At 41.1% G+C, this 18,976-nt stretch overlaps 1 protein-coding gene and 3 long non-coding RNA genes across 4 annotated transcripts in view; 1 reads left to right on the top strand and 3 right to left on the bottom strand.

Annotated features, from left to right (window-relative positions):
• LOC146515921 (uncharacterized) overlaps positions 1–18,976 on the bottom strand; it is a 496,024-nt gene that overhangs the window by 444,236 nt on the left and 32,812 nt on the right. The window lies entirely within an intron of this gene.
• Positions 1–18,976, bottom strand: part of cdh13 (cadherin 13, H-cadherin (heart)) — a 490,756-nt gene that overhangs the window by 444,236 nt on the left and 27,544 nt on the right. The window lies entirely within an intron of this gene.
• LOC146515925 (uncharacterized) overlaps positions 1–18,976 on the top strand; it is a 93,083-nt gene that overhangs the window by 67,535 nt on the left and 6,572 nt on the right. The window lies entirely within an intron of this gene.
• LOC146515928 (uncharacterized) overlaps positions 404–18,976 on the bottom strand; it is a 21,478-nt gene continuing 2,905 nt past the window's right edge. Inside the window, exons 1-2 of the long non-coding RNA XR_014875043.1 lie at positions 14,774–18,976; positions 404–13,930 (exon numbers count right to left, since the gene is read on the bottom strand). The exon at positions 14,774–18,976 is cut by the window's right edge and continues 2,905 nt beyond it. This is a non-coding gene — a long non-coding RNA (uncharacterized LOC146515928). The remainder of the gene's footprint in view (positions 13,931–14,773) is intronic.

Genomic DNA, 18,976 nt, shown 5'->3' on the forward strand with positions numbered 1-18,976 from the left:
AAGTTTAACTATTGCAGGAATATGTTTACATCCTGTTTGTATGAGACTAACAGAAAAAGAAACTCAATTCAACTGATTTTAATGTTCACTTAGGTTATTTGACCCATTTAGGATTGATAACATTTAAAAGAGGTGTTTTATTTAAAATGCAATAAAAAGGATTCAGTAACAAAGGTTGCATTCTTATCTTTTGATAAACAGAAAATCACAATCAAGTAAATAAATCTAAGAGTACATTCGATACATTTACTCCACTCAGTTTATCCACTTTTAACAGGTAAGAATGTTACTAGGGCTGCCACAAACTATTATTTTGATAGTCGACTAGTCACCGATTATTTTTGCAATTAGTCGACTAATCAGATCATCATCCATTGGACCTAAAACTACAGCTTATTGCACCAGCAGCATCTGCTCTTATATAACTATCATTAGCTTACAGCTTTAAGTGTTTAAGGTAAGTGCTAACTAAAAAGCCAAACCGATTTACTCAGGAACAAATAAAATACTAAAAAACAAACAATAACATTTTTAAGTTATCTAAGTGACTTATATATCATGTTTAACCTGAGTAGCGAAAGACAGCGGTGGGTTTGAAAACGATTTTCTCAAGGCTCTAGTTAGCCTAGCCCCCGGCTAGCTATCGAGCTAGCGGGTAACAGACGTCTCCGAAAACGTCGGAGCGCTTTTGAAAATATGTGGTGTCTTGATAAACTGAGCAGATATTTGAGGTTTACACAGCTACATTCTCGCCTGAAAATATGTTAAACGTTTATTTTGTGACCCAGAAAGAATAATAAGAGTAATATTAAAACTAACTAGCTGCCGCCATTTTTGGAAACTGAGCTGGGCTGCGCTATGAATTCTGGGACACAGCTACTTCCAGTGTTGCCAACTCCTCAGTAAGGAAAATCGCTATTGGCTGTCCTAAAAGTCGCTAGAAGTCGCTAAATGACGTCATCACCTAATTTGCATAATTGGTCATGCTAATGTAATTGTAACCTACGTTGTTGGAGAGAGAAATAACATCGTGGAAGAGACATAAAGTGAGTAAAAAAACGTCCTAAATGCAGTTAGAGTTTATTTAGAACTACAAATTAAATTTGTTTTAGCAATTATTGTTTTTTAATGTCACAATTTCAACCCTGCTTCTTTACCCGGGCTTGGACCGGCAAAAGTGACCCGAAATTGGCACTCTGGTGGAGTTACTTTGTGTGTGTGTGTTTATAAGTTTTAAACCTGATCCACAAAACAGCATAACAGTAAAAGAAGAACTGACTGCGTTACAGTCAGTGCGGGAGCAGCGGCTTCGCTCATGCGCGATTCATTTGCCGTTTGGACGCACAGGTGTGAACGTCTCCTGCCCTGATAGCAGCTGGGGGAAGACTATCCTCCACCCGTGAGCGCTTTGGCACGGGTGAGGCGCCCACGGCAGCACCGCTGCTTGTTGAGAGTAAGAGCGATACGCGTTTTCACGTCAAAAAGTCGTCATAAATAAGTCTCCAATAACACCAGAAAAAGTCGCCAGATTTGTCGCTAGTCGCTTTTTAGAAAAAAAGTCACTAAGGGGGTCTGAAAACTCGCTAAATATAGCGACAAAGTCGCTAAGTTGGCAACACTGGCTACTTCTTCTTCTTCGGGGTTTAACGGCAGCTGGCATCCTTGTACATGCAGTGCTGCCATCTTCTGTTTCAGTCCGTTATTACACTCTTAAATCCTACTACTTATTCCTGCGTCTTTTGTGATCTTACAAAGCTTCAAACGACGCGTCGACTATTAAATCAGTCGTCGACGATTTTAATAGTCGACGTAATCGTGACTAGTCGACTAATCGTGGCAGCCCTCGATGTTACTGAAGCTAGATTGAGAATATAATTTTTATTTTATAAGAGACTTAAAGTGCAAACACTGTATCCAATAAAAATACATTTGTTAGACTGAACTGTATCTCTTCATTTGTGAGTGTGAACTATGTGTGTACACGACTCCAGTCTCGCGTGTGGAACTTTTCTAGGTGCAAACGTATGCCTGACTTCTCAGCAGACGCTACGAGACGAAACCAAAATCGGGACAAAATAAATAAATAAATACTTTGAGAAACTTGGAGCACCACATCTGTGGCATCATTCAGTGACTGTGAACAGAAAAATCACATAATGGCTCAGGATATCAGTGCCAGTACCTGCAGCCCAGTTTGGAAATGGCAGTGCTGGAAAATGAATGGCTTGGGGAAGTTCACTGAATAAAATCTAAAGAGAACAATTTGGTATTCTGTGGAAATATGCCGCCGGCAGCTCAGAGATTAGAAAACTGTGAGGGTCTGCTGCCTAAATCTGTACTATTTTCTGACCTTTTGCTATGTCGCTCTCTCTCTCTCACACACACCCTTCATGAGGTGGTAGACACACCATCTGGTGGAATGGGCACGAAGACAAACAGAGAGATTGAGAAGGAGAGACATTAAACAATTGTGTAATGTTTCAATATTTGCCTGTTCTGTCCATGTGTGGCTGTATTTTGTCATGAGACTCTCTTGGCTGTGAAGTCTGTCCACAATCATGATAATGTCCTGTTCAGTCCCTGCAGCTTTCTGTCACTCTGCACAGGTAGCCAAGCTTTTTGTTTTATGGGAAACAACAGCACCTGTTTACACAGAGCTTTCAGCAAAGGCATGCTTTTAGAATCATCACAGTAACAACAGAGAAATGTAGCAATTATTGCTTCCCTGACCGACGCTGTTGCTGCAGATTCAGACACAGATATAAATTCAAGACAAGAGCAGATAGAAAAAAATCGAATAAAAGCAGCAAAATAACAAGTGGAGGTTGCGTGCACACAGATGTACATAATCCACAGTAACATTCAGAAACACCGCCTCGTCAGGATTCCTTTTCAGCTAAACAGACGCATAAACTGAGCTCTATTAGATGCAAGCTGGGCCAAACTGAAAATGTAGGAAATCTGATGATATCCAAATATTCATCGTACAAGTGGCAACAAGTCAGGGCTGCAGCCTGAGAGGAGAGGATGCTGTGGATCATAGCGATACGGCCAAATGTAAGATGTTGTTCCACAGAGGATCATCTTTACTCGGAAAAACAAAGAGAGCAAAATGTTATTCACGATTTTGAGGCTCCAGGGTTGCATCGTGGAGTTCTTACATTTGTATCCTTAAGTGTTTCGTGTGTTTGTTGCTGCTTTTGATGCTCTACATTTAACTTTTCTGGATATTTTGTTCAACACAAACCAAGCAGATCTGGGAAACGTCTACTAACTGCATGGAAACCAACAATACCGCCTTAAAATTCAAGGCAATGCTGAGAAACAGCATTTCTGAAAGCGTCTGCCCCGAGGGACGCCAGCTACACAATGACAAACGCTCATCTTTAAGGTCACACACACACACAGACACTGAAAGAATTTCAAACTAAAGAATTTCCTGTTTCCAGCAACAGTTGGTCAAATTCCAAAGTGCCAAAGACAGTGACTCTATTTTGTGTGGCTGTAGTTGTGATGAATAACCCTGCATATGCGCCTGTGGGCAAACTCCAGTCGGGATTCCATCTCATTTTTCTTTGTCCATGTCTCTCACACGCACACAACACTGCACATGCACCCTGGGTTATTGCTCCTCTGCCTCCTCGGTGCTGTTAGATAGTTTACATACTGCACACTGAAACGCCTCACTCGCAGCGGCTCGTAGGGCCTGTCATCTCTTCTACCTCTGAAAATATTTGTTATTGAAGTGCAGATCAAATGGGCGACAATTGGCTTTGGGTGGATGTAGGAAACTCTTAATGCACAACGTTCTGATTGGAGCGGTAAAATGCAGATGTAGCATGTGTTTAGCTTGTGTAGCTTGTGTTGAGCTAAAGCTGCAGATGCAGCTTTAGCTCAACACAAAGCATCTCGTTTACTTTAGTTATTCTGATCTCAGCTAAAAATCCTGAGCACCATCATCGTCGCTACATTTCCTGACTCACAGCCAGTCGCTACCCCACATCTGCTAAAAAGCATCTTGTACATATTATTTTCAAGGATAGTATGTAGCTAGGACCTCATCATTACCACCTGCAGCTGTCGACGCATCGTGTCAGCTACCTAGGGCTGCCACGATTAGTCAACTAGCCACGAATCGTCGACGACTGATTTAATAGTCGACGAGTCGTTTGAAGCTTTGTAAGATCCCAAAAGACGCAGGAATAAGTAGTAGGATTTAAGAGTGTAATAACGGACTGAAACAGAAGATGGCAGCACTGCATGTACAAGGATGCCAGCTGCCGTTAAACCCCGAAGAAGAAGAAGCTGTGTCCCAGAATTCATAGCGCAGCCCAGCTCAGTTTACAACAATGGCGGCAGCTAGTTAGTTTTAATATTACTCTTATTATTCTTTCTGGGTCACAAAATAAACGTTTAACATATTTTCAGGCGAGAATGTAGCTGTGTAAACCTCAAATATCTGCTCAGTTTATCAAGACACCACATATTTTCAAAAGCGCTCCGACGTTTTCGGAGACGTCTGTTACCCGCTAGCTCGATAGCTAGCTGGGGGCTAGGCTAACTAGCGAGAACCGGACTCCCGCTAATCGTTTTCAAACCCACCGCCGTCTTTCGCTACTCAGGTTAAACATGATATATAAGTCACTTAGATAACTTAAAAATGTTATTGTTTGGCTTTTTTAGTGTTTTATTTGTTCCTGAGTAAATCAGCCAAAACAATCTGCACATTTAATTAAAATTTAATAAACTATCATCTTGTCTTTATTGTTAGTTAGCACATACCTTAAAAGCTGTAAGCTAATGATAGTTATATAAGAGCAGATGCTGCTGGTGCAATAAGCTGTAGTTTTACGTACAATGGATGCATGATCTGACTAGTCGACTATCAAAATAATCGTTTGTGGCAGCCCTACAGCTACCCGTCACCAACATCAGCTTCAAACTTGTGTTTTGACGGCACCCGTGACAGGAGATGATAATAGCTAATTCATAGCTTTAAGCACCTGTCAAGCGATAAAGATCAATAGCCACATGTCACACAGTTTCAAAGAAATAATAGAAGAGAAGCAGGTTTAACAATCAAAAACCTTCCCCACAACAGAACTCGCTTTTGTTAATCTAAGGTTTGACCTAGTCATCAGTTAACTCGTGTATATAGCACCTTGTAATGGATGTTCCTGAGATTCTAGTATGTCAAACGCCAATCGTCCCCAGAGCCGAGGGCTGTCTTACTGCCACGTGTCAAAACCCTTGATGTACGAGCCACTTTCCTCTGCTTTAATGCATTTAAATGGAGCTGTGAGTCCAGCCAGACCAGCGCAATTTCAGAACCGGCGGTAAAGGCTCAATCTCATCTACTGCCCCGGTGGACGGTGCGTGTACATAGGAAATGAAATTGAAAATCCATCAGCCGCACCCACATGTATACACACACACACACACACACACACACACCAAGCCTTTTCTTTAAAAAACCCACACACCCACAGTCACACAGGGCTGTATCTCACATTTCAAAGTGTTATAATAATAACGGGCGTGTGATGAGCTCCTGTCTGATGTAGGAAGCTAATCCAAGCAAAAAATAGATTTACTTTAGTAATTTAACTACACTCAAAGAATTATGAGGAGAGAAGAGCTCGAGCCTGCACTCACTGTAAAGCTAGACTAACCTTCAATTTAATTAAAATTCTTCTTTTATCCTTAAAGCTCACGCACTTTAACGAGTCTTAAATCGCAAAGTCGACCTCGCCTCCTTAACTTAACCCTGTAAAACCCAACCCATCCAAAAATAGCCAGAAATGTCAGATTTTTGGAGCTCAGACGTTCATCACCTACGGAAGAGGAAAACCGGGGGAAAACAAGTGGGCACGTCTTTGTTTCTTCTTTTCCAGAACTCTGAGATTAAAGTCAGAATTGTGTTTTACGAGGAGCATATAGAAAAATAAAGGTATAAGTGGGTGAGATTTGACTGTTTATTGTACCATACTATGATTAGAGATCACAGCAGGTCTTATATGATACAACAATACCAGCAATACATAAGAATGCCATTCATAAGAAACAACAAGAAGAAGAAGAGGAGAATGGTGGCAGAAGGATGAAGAAGAACCGGTGGGAATCAGGAGCCGATCCCAGGACCCTGACCCTAACCCTGTAACCCTTCTGTAATTAACCCTAATAACAAAATCCACAAAGGTTTTTTTGCTATATCATGTTGTGTCTGTGAAGGTTCTCAGTCATCCAGGTCATCGTAGTCTAAGGAGCTTGCAAAGAAAAGCGTCTGGACTTCTTTGAGTTGCTTGAAGACGTTTCACCTTCATCCGAGAGGCTTCTTCAGTTCTAAGGTCAAATGGTGGAGAGTCCCAGATATAAACCTAGTGGGAGTTTCCCCCCACAGAGGGACAAAAGGACCCCCTGATGATCCTCTAATCGCCTGAGCCAAGGTGTGAAACTGGGTGTGGGTCCCAATCAGCCAGAGTTTCAGGTGAGTTCATTGTGAAACCTGGCCCCACCTTATCATGTGATTTCCTGAGGTCAGATGGCCCAGGATGTGAGTGGGCGTTAAGGCGTCTGGGGAGGGATCTCAAAACTGGATTATAGATGGCAGAGAGTTGGTGTCGTAAACCACCGCCTCTGTTCAAAGATGGTCGCTCACAGTGGACATAGATGCTTCTTTCACTCCTCTTTCAAACCATCTGTCCTCTCTGTCCAAAATGTGAACACTGACATCCTCGAAAGAGTGACCTTTGACCTTTAGATGCAGATGAACTGCTGAGTCTTGTCCTGTGGAGGTGGCTCTTCTGTGTTGTGCCATGCGCTTGTGAAGTGGCTGTTTGGTCTCTCTGATGTAGAGGTCTGGGCATTCCTCGCTGCTGTACAGCAAACACCACATTGTTAAGTCTGTTTTGGAGTTTTGTCTTTCGGGTGAACCAGTTTTTGTCTAATTGCCTGGCTCAGGCGATTAGAGGATCATCAGGGGGTCCTTTTGTCCCTCTGTGGGGGGAAACTCCCACTAGGTTTAAATCTGGGACTCTCCACCATTTGACCTTTGAACTGAAGAAGCTTCTTGGATGAAGGTGAAACGTCTTCAAGTAACTTAAAGAAGTCCAGACGCTTTTCTTTCCAAGCTCCTTTGACTATATCATGTTGTGTATGATGTATTTTTATTAGATATTTTTGTATTGCATTTGATACAGCGGGCGTTTTTGGCAACTTTTATTAACAGCAATGTTAATTTTAGACTAAAAAAAAAGAAAATGAAATTATGAAGTATTGATCATATTGATAAGATAGGTCTCAGAAACGCATGTAGCAAATATGATACAAAGGGCATCATAGGGTTAAAAATACTTTCTGCTTTTTGAAAATAAAAGTGCAAATGATACGAGCAGCTGATATGAAACCCACCTTTGAAGCTGTGCACTAAAAATGAGAGAAAATGTGTTTTTTATGCAAATCTCCAATAATTTCAGTCCAGCTGAACCAGTTCTTCTCTTTAATGGAAACTAAGTGTTGAATCAAACCTAGAAACACAACATTGAGCTTTAAAATATTTGAAGACTTTCCAAACTAAATATTCGGCCCTCCCTGTTTTCAGCTGATAACAAATGACAGACAACAAAGCTCGGGGTGAACCCCCCAGACACTGGGCTGCTGTAGTATTTCTGTGTGAGTGCATATGCATGTGACTGCGCAGTGAGAACATCTGCTTTCACTGAAAGAGCAGAAATATTTGAGGACCCGTCCTCGTCCTGCCAACACCTGCCTTCCCGGGTGAAGCAGCAGACAGCTCCACAATGGACATGAAGGAAGTGAGGGGAGACATCAAGAGCCAGCGACACGATGGTTTGGCTCCCTGTCACGGAGCAAATGTCAGCAGACCACATCACTGGTTCCCAGTTAGGCAAATGTCTTGTTGGCAGGGCAGTTCTGTGAACGTTTGAACGGTTGGTTGACCTCGCATCTGTGAGCTCTGCCGAAGACTGTAATTTCTGCTGTGGCGCAGTGCTCGGAGGCCAAGGGTAGGGATGATTCAGCTCGGTGCATCCCGAGATTCAAATCCAAATGCTTATTTGTTTGTGCACGGCTGATTACACGTACGCCGAGGGCATCACATGAGAGCGCAACACAGTATCGGTCGTGTTTGTGAAGCTAGAACTGCATTTCATGTTGCAGCGTGTCTCAACAGAGTAACACTGCAACATGAAGGCTCGATTTCAAAGTCTAATAGATGACACTCGAAGTTTCTACTCCTTCTGATTTTTGATTCAACACAAACTTGAAACTGTTACATTTGACAAACGTATCAACTTACGACTGAGAGAAAACAATCTGTGGACATTTTGGTGTAAAAATCTTAAATCTGATCTTCAGAGTCAAGAATCGAGATTAAAATAACCCCTTCCCCCCCCACAGATATTTTAACGTTGAAAAACAAAGCTATATTAATGATGCCTTTACTCACAGAAGAAGCTGATATTGTGGAGGCTGCTGTGCTACAAATGCTCACCGTGACATTTTATGAATCTGAACCTTCATTAACATCAATTATTAACATTTTTTCTTGTTATGACAGATTAAAACCCAAAATGTAAATTGCAATATTTATGAAAATCAATCAATTTGCTGTGCAGTTACACAGACGCCTGCAATGATTGTCGGCTAAAGTCACATTAAGACGTCAGACGTTTTGACACTGGTGATATAAAAGCACAGGTGTAATTAACGGATGATTAAAGTGCTCTGGCACGTTCACTGCAAACACAGGTTGTGGCTATTACTGCCACTTTTTCTTCTAAACCAAGTAAAACTTTGCAGTCATATGAATTTCTCTCACAGACACACATGTATCACGTCTGTAGCAACGATTGCAAAATGATTGCAACCACGTGCTGTGACCTTGCCATCATGTTGCCTTCAATCCTGATCTTGGTTGCTGCAGAGACCGGGTCTGCAAACACCTGCACTTAAATGAAGTCTTCAAAGCAACTTTGGTACGTCAGGATGGCGTTAAAACAGCAGAAAGACGTAGGCTACGTCCACACGTACCCGGGTATTTTTGAAAACGCAGATTTTTCTATGTGTTTGCACCTTTCGTCCACACGTAAACGGCGTTTTCGGTCACTGAAAACAGAGATTTTTAAAAACTCCGGCCAGGGTGGATATTTTCTAAAACTCCGTTTTTGCATTTGGTCATTTGGTCAAAATCTTAACTTTGCTAAATCAGCAAAAGTTTTCAATTCTGTTGCCATCTCAAATCTAAAATCAACAGTTAATGTGAAATGTGTACGGGGACGTTCATCCAGACCCTCATCGAGGTGAAGTTCCTCTATAAATAGTGACATACAGTATGCAACAGCTGCAGGACAATGTTCATGGTAACGTTCATTTCTTTATAGGAATATACAGTATCCCTGCAAAACCTGTGAAAGACACGTTTCATGCTTTGCCTCTCCAAAAGATGAAATGGACATGCATGCAGAAATGGCATTGCCGCATGCAGAAATGGCATTGCCGCATGCAGAAATGGCATTGCCGCATGCAGAAATGGCATTGCCGCATGCAGAAATTGCATTACCAGCAGGTGGACATCGAATATTTAACCTCCTAAGACCCGAACTCTTCCACGACATGGATTTTGAATTTCTCTTTGATATTTGGGCATGTTGGGACCCGATGAATGTAAAAACCTGATTGTTTTTTAAAGAAAAATAAGAGCCACAAATGAGGATATTCATTTAATATTTTGATAGAACAGTAGCACTATAATGTCTTTGTAAGTGGATATCAGGCCTATGTAGAGCAAAATTGAGTACTGTGGTCTAAATAACCCAAAATGCGACGTCCACATATGTGGACAGCAGGTCCAAGGAGGTTAAAGCCACAAACTCGGTAGTGAGAAAAAATAAAAATATATGAAATACAGGGTCCTTAATTCCAGGAGACAATTAAGCTAGGAGGCTATTATGCATATACGTGTAAATATGTTAATAATGTCTGTTTAAATCACGTCCTGTTATTATTTTCACGTTGGCTTGAAATAAAACATTTCCATTTGCTGTTACTGCAACTTACTCCGACTTCTGCACGCATGTATATTCCACGTTTTGGATCGGGAAAGCGCTGTGCTGAAATATAACCAGAATACAACGAGTTGGCAGCAGATTTAATCCAACAATATTCGATGTAAAGCTTGATTTAAAAGTTAAACTGCTAAATATAAAACGAATCAAAGTCTTGTTAAATTACCAGACTAGGAAAATAAATTAAGATTTATAGTTTTTTTTGTTATTTGATGATAATTTCTGTGAAGTCGTGAACAGTCGTGCTTTTCTTTCAGCGCTATCTCGAGACAAAGAGTTAATTAATTTTTTATTTTAAGATAAAACTTGTGTCTTGTCTCACGGTGCGGTCTTTAATTATCTCATCATCTCAGGAAAACCACAGACAGTTTCTATATATATTTAAAAAGAATCATCAGTTTGGGTTTCTAACGTTTAAAGGATAATTTTGGAAACCATGAAGATGACTTGATCCAGTCTTCTGGCCACTGATGCAGTTAATTTCCACAACTTGACCGATGGCAGTTCTCTCTTTAAATCAACTTTTATGTTTTATCTCATCAGAAAGACAAAATTCAAATGTTAGACTTTGACTGCAGACGGTACAAAGTCGTGCTTTAGCCAATAACGAGAACTCCTGACGTGCAGACAATAATTCATAGTATTCATAGAGAACTAGATTTAGGCTCTATTCTTATTCCTATAAATAAAAATATGAATCACAGCAATAATAAAAATCCAAACCAGATAAAAGCAGCCACGACGGTGTAATAGTTTAGTGCTGATAAAAAGATACAATGTTACTTCTCCTCCATCCTGTTTGAACATAAGTACATCTTTGTCTCAGTAGCTCCAACTTTCACTAACAGTTTCAAGCGCAGCATGAACAGAACGCACGTCGGCATCTTTATTAAAGTGAATTACTGATGAATCGCCCTCGTGCATAAATCATGGCATCGTTAACGCCCTCGTTTTATGCACGAGACATTACGATGAAGCTACAGAAAAGTAGAAATGCACCGCAAAAAGATAAATTGTCAATATTTTAAAGTCTCCTCAAAACTTTTACATGTTTCCTGTTTTGTTTTAGCAGAAACTCCTTCCTGTCTTCTCTCCTTTGTAACTGGAGGCCCCGCCCTGATAGGTCCCACCTGTGTATACAAACCTTCAGCTGTTTACTTTATCTGCTCGCCAGATTGTTCATTCTACAGTCAAGTCATTCAAGACTTTAATATATTGTGTTTAATTACAAATATTAAGTAGGCTGAACTCAATTTGTTATTAGAACTCAATTTAAATAAGTTACCAGTACTTTTTATGCAAAAATTCAAACTCAATTTATTTGAGTTGTCTTAATTTAGAAAAACTAAGTAAGCTGGAAGTTTAATTAAGTAGATATTTGAACTTTACACAGCTACATTCTCACCTGAAAATATCTTAAAAGGTTATTTTGTGACCTAGAAAGGGAAGTCTGGGGAAAAGGAGGATTGCATTTGTGGCCCGCGGTTGTCGGAGCCTGTGTGTACTTGTGTGTACTTGTAAGCGCTGCAATGGCGGAGGAGCGCGGCTAAAAAAAACCCTCTAAATATTATTTTTCTGGGTCACAAAATAAACTTTTAAGATATTTTCAGGCGACAGTGTAGCTGTGTAAAGTTCAAATATCTGCTTAATTTATCAAGACATCACATATTTGCAAAAATGCTCCAACGTTTTCGGAGATCTGAGGCATCTATTAATGTCAAATCTAACCTTTATTTACCAACATAAGCAAACTGCTTTTATATTAAAACACTTTTCTGTTTAATTACATTTGAAATAATAATAACAACAACAGTATTTATTTTGTCAAAAATGTGTTTAAAAACAAGTTTTGTTGTGAAAGCTATAATCCAGATTAGTGGCTAGGTTGGCTTCATACTTGAGAATAAAGTAATACAGCTTTTCATGACCCTGTGGATTTACTGCCTCCTGTGTGTCATGTTTTTGAGTCCTCTTCCTCCGTGATTGTTACAAAACAAACGTGTGTTAACTTCTCATTTTAAGAAAACTGAAATATCCGTTGCATTATCCAGTTGCCCTCTTACTGAGCCAAAACATCTCCTTGCCATCATTTGAGCCTTATAACACAGACCTTTGTGAACTGCATCAACTTCAACAAACTGTCTCTGTAACTTGTTTGTTGTGCGCGCTCACACACAACTGTGAAAAGCAATGTTTTCTTATTTTTTCCTGCAAAAATGTGCAAGAACAGAAGACTTAAGGTAAACAACGAGGACACTGTATATATCTCTGTGCGTTCCATCAGACCTTTAGTTCAGCGCTTCCTATTCAAGCTCAGATGATCCTTCAAAAAAGCTCTTAACGGAGTGCAGATGTCCATCAAGGTCTGCCTGCTTCTCCAAGTTCTTATTGCTCTCACAGTTCTCGATGAAGTGACTGAAAGACAATGTAAGTCTACAGACTGTACTGGTTTTTAATAGCTTTCATTACTGATGTTTGATCTAACAAAGGCCCTCTGGGAAAGCAGGGATATGTTAATATGGCATATGTTGAATATTAAGTTGTGTATAATCAGTTTTTAGTTGAGACTGTGTAGAAAACATGGAAGGAAAAACTGCAAGAAATCTATGATGTGAACTTTGAGTTCATGCTGATAGATTTTCTTTACTTGAACTGTAATTTACACAGACTGCACTGAAGGCAAGGCAGGTTTATTTTTATAGCACAATTCAACAACAAGGTGATTCAAAGTGCTTCACAGAGACATTAGAAACAAAAACAAATAAAAAGCATCATTTAAAATTGATTAAAACAAGCAAACAAACAAAACAGATAAAATCAGAAGTTAAAATGTAAGTTTTGAAATTTAAGCTTAAAAGTGTGGATTTGGTGCTTTATTCAAATGCAGCTGAGAACAGGTGAGTCTTCAACCTGGATTTAAATAAACTGAGTGTTTCAGCTGATCTGAGGCTTTCTGGGAGTTTGTTCCAGATATAAGGAGCATAAAAGCTGAATGCAGCTTCTCCGTGTCTGGTTCTGACTCTGGGAACTGATAAAAGACCGGATCCAGATGACCTGAGGGATCTGGAAGGTTCATACGGGGTCAGGAGGTCACTGATGTATTTTGGTCCTAAACCATTCAGAGCTTTAAAGTCTATCCTGATGTATAAAGGCTTCAATACTGAGTTCAGTTCAGTTTTATTTTTTTATGCAGCACCAACTCACAACAACAGTTGCCTTGCGGTGGCTCTTAGTGTAGGGTAGGAGTATTAAAAAACCCCAACAGTCGGTCGGACACGAGCAAACACTTGGCGACAGTGAGAAGAAAAACTCCCATTTAACAGGAAACAGCCTCCAGCAGAGGTTCAGGAGGGGCCACGATCTGCTGCAAATATCTGAGCATTATAAAAAAATACCTCCTGTTTCTTTCTCTTTGATTCTTAATCTATTAAAATTCTAATAACCAATCAAGAGGAATTTTGGACCTTTGTTTTCCAGGCATAAATCTTATCAGATCTTAGCCCCTCAGTTCATAACAAGCTGATTTCTACAACAAGCGAGTAAATAAAACAAAACAATTAATAACATAAGACCATAAAAGTGATTTGAAAAAAGCTGAAATGAAAAAACAAATGAAATATGAAATAAAACCAGATAAGACCCATGAACCAAAATCAGTAAATGCTTACATTATAATTAAGCCTCGCAAAATAGACTACTGAAAGGCACAGCTGATAACAATCGCATTAAGCACACTTAATTTGATTGGGTATAAAACCAGGGTGGGTAAAAGCTGCTCGGGGATTATTGGTGGAGACGTGTGAAATAACCAGAAAACTCATGTAAGCTCAGGGCTTCCTGATACTCTGAAATATTTACAGACCAAGAAGTGTGGTGGATCATAAATTTGATTCGTTTTGGAGTTGTACATCTCTGTTCCTTACATTTCATGTCATGCCTTTATTAATGTTTTATTTGTTGCTTTGACTGTTTTATGCAGTGGGAATATAGAGGGAGTAAGTAGTGAAAGTTTTGCCTGGGTTGATTGTGCGTTGATCCATTGGTAATGCCTCAGGGCTCCAGTAGGTGGGTTCGCGCGCTTCCTTCTTCACTCAATACAGACGAGTGAGTGTGAGAGCTGCGTCTGTGCCGTTCTTTCACCTCTCCTCACTATTTCCCCTGTTTAAGGTAACTGTCATGCACAAATCTGTATAAATGTGTGTTACCGTTGATTATTACGTTGTTATCATTGTTCATTGTAGCGAAAGATGTGAATTGCAGACTGTTTTTGGCTGAGAAGTTTCAGTTAATCTCTGTTGCTGTGTATGCTAGTTTTCGCTATTACTCCGCCATATTGTGTGAAGATTTTTCTGTTACTATCTGTATAAGTTAACTATTAAAAGACATGCAGTACTTAAAGTATTATTTCATTGCTGTGGAAAGTTAGTGACTGTGTCAGCTAACATGTGCGAGTTAAAAAGATGTTTTTGTCTAATGCTACAGTTCATGTTATCTAAAGTATTCTCATCAGCTAATGCAGCGAACAATAGTGAGTTAGTTTGGATACAGTTGTCCTGAGACTGAGTGCATCCATAAGAATATTGTTTTGGTTGTATTGCTTCTGAAACTCAATACAGACGAGTGAGAGTGAGAGCTGCGTGTCTGTGCCGTTCTTTCACCTCTCCTCACTATTTCCTGTTTAAGGACACAACAGAAGCACAAACGAAAATATTCCAACTCAGCTTTTTACTTTTTATAAATGTCATAATGCATAATGTTTCATTATAATCAAGCATCATCTACAGAATCACCTGATTCGACCACACAATGAGTGCTGGGAGTGCGACCGAGGAAGCAGACTGGCCTTTCAAGTGCTTGACCTCAGGCGGGATCTGCTATCTGTTCACCAAGCTGCAGCTGTGGGCCGCTGACCGAAGCTGACAAGACCATTCCTCTTTGAGGGCTCTAAACTTTCCTCAGAGAGCATGCCTCTGCTCCTTAAACAGGCTAAATTGAATTAGGACATTTCAGCAGCTGGCAAGTGTGAAATTGAGTCGAAGTGTACCCCGAGGTAAGGCGTGTGAGATGCCGGATTTAAACACCCCAACAGAACAGAGCAGGATCAAGTTTTTGTCTGCAAGCAGAATTCCAAACAAGCAACAAGAAGGAAGATAAGGAGCGGCGTCGGCTCACTCGGTTAGGGCAGTAAGGAGGTTTATGTTTGTGGGTGGGTGCGCATGCACGAGTGCAAGCGAGCGTTCGAGCGTGCGCGTGTTTGTCGATGTGCGCTGGGATTATATCACCACAGGGACAATAAAGTCAGTCGAGTGATATGCAAGCTATCTGGGGAGGATTTCCCAGCAGAAGCCTTAATCTCATTCCCGTCGAAGCTTATAGCGCCTAAAACACAAAATCTCAGTCTCAGCTGTTAAGAAAAAACACAAACATGGAGCGAAACGATAACGTGCTGTGTTGGTCTATGTTTGTGGTAACAAACGGGCAGACCATTCATCTGTCAGTCACAGCTAATGCTTCTTATTTGTTCAATTCAGCTTGTCGGTTTTATTCAAGCCGTGCTACACGCGTGCACAAATCTGCGATCCTCGAGGTGCAATGACGGGAAAATGCTGCAGCAAATCTATAAGAATACTAATAATAGAGAAATAACACGCAGGATTGTTTAATTCTTCCTCGTTAGGCTCTACCTGCTGCGTTGCTGTTGGCTACACAGAACCATAAAAACACATTTGCGGGTTTGCCTTTAATGTTTCTCCTCAGTCGGCATTTTACTGAACATTTCCTTCGTGCTGTTTTCTATTGGAATAAGGCAAGTTTATTTGCATAGCACAATTCAACAACAAGGTGATTCAAAGTGCTTTACAGAGACATTAGAAACAAAAATAAATAAAAAGCATGATTTAAAATTGATTAAAACAAGCAAACAAACAAACAAAACAGATAAAATCAGAAGTTAAAATGTAAGTTTTGAAATTTAAGCTTAAAAGTGTGGATTTGGTGCTTTATTTAAATGCAGCTGAGAACAGGTGAGTCTTCAAGCTGGATTTAAATAAACTGAGTGTTTCAGCTGATCTGAGGCTTTCTGGGAGTTTGTTCCAGATATAAGGAGCATAAAAGCTGAATGCAGCTTCTCCGTGTCTGGTTCTGACTCTGGGAACTGATAAAAGACCGGATCCAGATGACCTGAGGGGTCTGGAAGGTTCATACTGGGTCAGGATGAACCATATAAGGTGCAGATTTGCATCTACATGAACAGCAGAGACTTTCACACACACATCGAGTGTGTATTCCAAGTGATACAACATCAACATCCATCACAGCATTGTAGTGGCGTTCCTCTGTAAATCATAAGAGTGCATCAATGACCTCCAAGGTTCTTCCTGTTTTCAAACTTTTCTCGTCTTTGATACATTTTCCCAGTTTTTTCCCAACATCAAACCCTCTCGCTTCGCTCTTTCCCTTTGACCCTGCAGCCAGCGCTCGGCGGCTCCATCTCTTACGTTATTTTCAGCCTTGATGCCAAGCGTTTGCCTTATCAATCACATTTTCGCATCTATTCTTTCCCTCTAGCAAAGGACTATTCCATCAGTCACTGCTCAACACCCACGTTCACCTCCTCTCACCCCATCGTTGTGATGGTTAATTCCATCAGTCATACACCCTCACCAAGCCCGGCCTATTCCATCACAACATTAATCCGTTTAAGAGAAGGCAGCTTCCTGCTTGGTTGGTGTGACTGAGAGGTGAGACCAGAGACAGATAAAAAAAATAGGATGCTTCATCTCTATAAATAACTAAACAATAATGTTTCATAGTAATGTGAGGCATCTATGAGTTGGAATCGAGCCTAAAAGCAGCGTTTGCTTTGAAAACAGGATGGAGGCGGAGCTGGAAGCACAATGTTTGCGAGAACTCAAAGCTCTTGGGTAAAGTAAGGTTGGCCAAGAAAGAAAAAGGCACACTTTGAGGTTGTTACTATCACCTTACACATGCAAAAATGACTGCTTTGTTTACTTTGTTTAAAAAAGGAGATACATTTCTATAATAGGCTCTAAATCTGGTGAAAGGGGAACGAACAGGGAGGAAGACGACAGCATCGCTCAGATTGGTGCTAATTCATTCCTAATGCCTGACAACATCAGGGGATGCTCAAAATGAGATGATCAATAGTGTCCTGAAGGATCTCCTCCTACATCTGGACAAGGGCATCACTGAGCTCCTGAGCAGTCTTAGGCACAGCCTGGCGGCGTCAAACATAACGTTCCTGTGACGGCCAGTGGGCTGGCCTTGTGTTTTGCTTTTTCTGTTACCTGTTTCTTGCAGGTAGGTGGAGCTGACCCAATTATTGATGCAGCACACCTGAGAGGCCAGTCCCAGTGTATATAAAGACACCTTGACTGAACCAGCAAGGGCTGGCTTTGGGCTCTGGCTCTCTCTGTCTGGCACCCATCATGGAAGTTTCAGTTATGGCTGTTATGTCCTTTAAATGGTCTTTAAGTTGCTTTACCTAATTTCATTAAATATGTCTTACAGCCTTTAAAAGCCTGTGTGTGGTCTCCCTCTTGATTGTCACTTCCTATGAGCCGGGTTGTGACAAATGGGGGCTCGTCCGGGATCGTCTGTGCAATTGTCCTGGTTTGGTGAGCTTTCTAACATTTGATTGAGAGCTGGTCTGTTTGCAGCTGCTTGTCTAGTTGTGTCTTGGCTAGGACTTGCCTTGTAGGCGCAGGCCCAGTTGTTCTACTGGATACAGGTCAGTGTGTGGGCCAGGCGGTGGTGTCAGTTCCTGCATCCTCCAGGAGGTGTCTGCATATTCCAGCTGCACGAGCTCGGGCATCGTCATGCACCGTTGGAAGTGCACCGGCGCAGTGTCTGACGCTGGATCTTGCCCTCCATAGTCTCTCCATGCCAAACAGTGTTACCGGCATATGACATTCTCCAAGGCTTCTCCAGGTCCTGTACAAGCAGATATCAGTGCTGCTGATGGGTTAGGGGCTTATAGCCCTGCCCAGCTCTCTTCTGTGCTCTTGGGAGTGCGCTGGGAGACACAGCAAACCTGACAATGAGAAATTGGACCACCTGTGCAACCTCTGTACGGTCTAGGTATCTCCTAGTGGTACGGTCAGAAAAGATGTGATCTGTATAACCATTCCTATTTTGGGGTTTTTGTGCATTGAAGTGCACCTGTTGCTATTTTCATTGACACCAAAGCAGCTGAAACTGATTAACAACACCTTTTTTTGACCTTAGAACTGAAGGCCCGTTCTCACTCCCGAGGCGTAACATGCCGACGTTTTGTCACATCCCGCGGCGTTCCTGAGGAACGCGAAAGGAGACCTTCGGCGTTCTTATGGTACGTGGCGGGTTATGGCCGAAATCCAGTGCAATGACGCTCCCGTGGTAATAGACGTTCCAGCCCTGTATTCCAGCCCTAAACCTAACCTTATCCCTAGCCCTAACCATAACCTTTTTCCTGACCTTAACCAGGACTTTAATGATGTTAAATAGCGTGTTTCTAAGCGATTTGAAGAAAAAGAGCGAACATGTGTAGATTGAGTCCATACGGTTCTCATATTTCCTCATTTTTTCCGAGGTCCTCATTTAGGAACGTGGTGGGTAGCCGAAAACGTAATATGTTGACAATTTGTCACCTAGCGTAAAATGTTACGCTTTGGGAGTGAGAACGTGTTGGTCAGGGAGGAAGACGACAGCATCGCTCAGATTGGTGCTAATTAATTCAATAAAACGTCTTCAAGCAAAGTCCAGACGCTTTTCTTTGCTGCTCCTTTGACTACAATGGCCCGGATGACTGAGAACCTTCACAGACAAACTGATGAACACCTTTTCCACTAAACTGAATGAATCAATATCAAGTTTACTTTTAGCAAAGTTCA

This window comes from Neolamprologus multifasciatus, chromosome 7 (assembly GCF_963576455.1).
Source record: "Neolamprologus multifasciatus chromosome 7, fNeoMul1.2, whole genome shotgun sequence".
In the NCBI taxonomy this organism is placed as follows: Eukaryota; Metazoa; Chordata; class Actinopteri; order Cichliformes; family Cichlidae; genus Neolamprologus; species Neolamprologus multifasciatus.